This window comes from Mauremys mutica, unplaced genomic scaffold (assembly GCF_020497125.1).
Source record: "Mauremys mutica isolate MM-2020 ecotype Southern unplaced genomic scaffold, ASM2049712v1 001014F_np12_subseq_92522:129234_obj, whole genome shotgun sequence".
Classification (NCBI taxonomy): Eukaryota; Metazoa; Chordata; order Testudines; family Geoemydidae; genus Mauremys; species Mauremys mutica.
In genome coordinates this window covers 27,078-30,308 of record NW_025423094.1, presented here as the reverse complement: position 1 = coordinate 30,308, position 3,231 = coordinate 27,078, and the positions used below count along the sequence as shown (strand labels likewise).

At 54.7% G+C, this 3,231-nt stretch overlaps 1 non-coding gene across 1 annotated transcript; it reads left to right on the top strand.

Annotated features, from left to right (window-relative positions):
- The first annotated feature begins 2,584 nt into the window (after positions 1-2,584).
- TRNAK-CUU lies at positions 2,585-2,657 on the top strand. Its single transcript has one exon. It is a non-coding gene; the product is annotated as a tRNA-Lys (tRNA).
- Positions 2,658-3,231: the final 574 nt, after the last annotated feature.

Sequence of the window (3,231 nt, the reverse complement as noted above, 5' to 3'; positions counted from 1 at the left end):
AGCCACCCTCTGCCCGCAGCCAGCCTCTGCCTGCAGCCCCTGCCACAGCCACCCCCTGCCTGCAGCCAGCCTCTGCCCACAGCCGCCCGCAGCCACCCCCTGCCCACAGCCACCCGCAGCCCGCCCGTCTGCATCACCTGCCCACAGCCAGCCCGTGTCACTCCCTGCCTCCAGCTAGCCCTGCCCCACGCCCCTATCTGCAGCCAGCCCCACATCCACTGGTGCCCTGCAGTACCCAGGGCAGTAACCCTGCACACCTGCTTTAATGAGGGGGGGGCAGGGAGCAGCTGGGACCCACACATGTGCACACCCTAGAGTGACCAGACAGCAAGTGTGAAAAATCGGGACGGGGGTGAGGGGTAATAGGAGCCTATATAAGAAAAAGACCCAAAAATTGAGACTGTCCCTGATCACCACCCACACATGTGAAACGGAGCTCATTTCTAGTTCAGCCCCATCTTTTTAAAAAAGAACTTTAGGTAGGGTTAAAATACATCTGTATTTTCCTGGACATGTCAGGCTTTCCGGTTCTTAATCACCTCCTGGGAAAATATGGACGTATGGTAACCCTATTGGTACAAAAAATACATGCTGTCGCACATCCCTTAAATCAGAACTTTTTATAGGGAACCCGTTGTTAAATCAGAACTTTTTATAGGGAACCCGTTGTTAAGATTTTGGCAGCTCATCACTGGATTGGGGGTTTGTTCTCTTTGCTTAGCCAAGTGCAGTCGCACAGAGAGCGCGTTTAAAAGTCTCCCCTCCCACAGAGCGGGAAGGGGAAATGATTCTCAACTGGAAGCCTGATGTGAATGAGGATGTCTGGACCAAGGGGCCAGGGACTGACCTTTGCTAGAGAAACCACTGTCAAGTTTTAGCAAATTAGGACAAGTCAGCAAATAAGAACAACCTCATGTCTCAGTAACTGCTGCAGGTAGCAAAGTCCTACAGGGAGCAGTTTCTGGCACTACACCTGCACAGCTCTGCTCCCCAGCTCTTCTCAGGCTCCTGCTCTCTCCTTAGCTCTGCCCCACTCTGGCCCAGGCAGTTCCAGCTCCCACGGAGGTTGGGACCCCCTGGCCTGGTGACTCCCTCATTACACTGCCTGGCCTGTCAGTGCGGCTAACTTGGAGCTTTGGCCTCTCCCCATTGCCCCTGGGGACTGTCAGTCTCAGGGGCCTGATTTCCCATTGGCCCTTCCCCCTTCTACTGGGACTGGGAACTAGCCAACCAAAACCCCCACTAAGCTTTAGTAAGGGGCCAACAGCTTACTCGAGCAGGCCCCGTGAGGGTCACTGATGGCCAAAGAAGGGCCTATGAGCTGGTCCCATGGTGTAATGGGTCACACTCAGGACTCTGAATCCTGCAATCTGAGTTTAAATCTCAGTGGAACCTTGTGGTAAAGCCCTGGAGCTCCCACTGCTCCACTTCCTTGTCTCCAGCTCTGCAAGAGCCATTTTTTCCCCTCCTGCTGGATGGGTCAGGGCTCTAGAACAGGCTACTGACACCTGAGGGTTGGGATTCTCATGGCTTCACCTGGTGTCCACAAGTCTGGCACTTGCCACTGTGCTTTCCCTCTTGCCCACCTGGCGCTTGAAAGAAGCAGGGCCAGGGCCAGGCTTCATAGTCAGGGCTGGGCAGGCGGAAGCCGAGCACCTCTCCTCCTCTGGGCACCTAGAGCAGAGGCGGCTGGTGCTGACAGCTCCAAGGGAAGGCTTAAAAGCCACAGAGACCAGGGCAAGAGGAGGAGAGGACCATGCCTATGTGTGGCCAGCAGACAGCCACAGGGCCAGCCTGCTCCCTGCTGTGCTGAACCCCACTGAAGGCCACCCACAGGCCAGCATGCAGGGCAGCTGCTGATGCTCTGTGGCCAACATCAGAAGAGGGTAGGAAAGCAGGGCCAGCCCCCATGGTGGGGCCTCTTACCGTTCCCACTCATGGTGCTGACTTTGGCAGTGGAGCCGTCCATTTTCTTTGGCAAGTCAGGAATGGCAAAGGCGAGACTGGAAGCACCTGGGGCTCATGCCCCAGCCTTTGTGATGCCCAACCCCCAACTCCTTCCTGGGGCTCTAGCTGAAGCCAGAGCATTGGCCTGAGTGACCAAGAAGAGGTTCCAGCTGTGAAGAAAGCAGGACTTGCAGCACAAAGTGAGCACAACCACGAGGGGACTCAAATCCTGAATCATCCGATCCACAGGGAGATGCCTTATCCTTTAGGCCACATGATGAGGGGGGTCTAAACACTTCTTTGGAAAAGCCGGACACTGTGTTTCTCAGGTCATCTGCTGAGGGGGCCGAGACGCTCTGGGCACAAGAAGTTAAGTTCCCAGCGACACGTGAGACTTAATTGTATGGGGCCAGGTGCAGGGCTTTGGCAGGGAGGCTCAGGCATGGGGGATTGAGGTGCAGCGGATGGACCGGCTGTCTAGGCACAGAGATTTAGTCTACCTGAGGAGGAGGAGGAGGAATCCTTCTGACAGGCAGTGGCTGTGCAGAAAAAGAGGAGGGGTTCCTAGGACTTTTTTTGCCTCTCTTTTGCCTGCCTGCTCACTCTTGTGGTGAATGGTGAAGATGTTTTCTAACAAGCCCAGGTAGCTCAGTTGGTAGAGCATCAGGCTCTTAATCTGAGGGTCCAGGGTTCAAGCCCCTGTCTGGGTGCTCAGCTTTTAAGTTGCCTGGTGTGCCAGGAGCCAAACTCTGTTCACAGCCACACAGGGATTCCCAGAAGCTGTGGCCATTTCCTGGAAAGGTTCCTTTCCTTAGCAATCAGGAGAGAGGCCTCATCCACAGGAGCAGGCCTAGAACATGCAGTCTCTGGCTGCCAGGAAGTGCTGTGGGGCCAGGTGCTGAGAAAGCCCCCAGAGGGGGAGCAGCAGAGATGGGGGGAAGGGAGAGAGAGAAGCAATGAGGACAGAGTACAAGTGTAAAGGGGGCATCTGGTCTGGCTATTGTGGCAAACTTCCCTGGTTTCTACACTACCCTGGTGGAATTGGCCATCAGGAGGATCTGAGTCCCCACCCCTTACCCAGAGGCTGCCTGACCTCGAGGACTGTTAGGATACAGAGATTCAGGCCAGTCTGCAAAGGCCTGTACTTTAAGAATTTAGGTGTGTTTTTATCACTTAGCTAGTTATAAAGGTATAAAAGAGAGAATAAAAAATCACTGTCTATCTGTGTAATGGCCTTCTCTTACTGTGACAGTCTGAGGCCAGGTTCTTCGGCTAAGCAGCAAA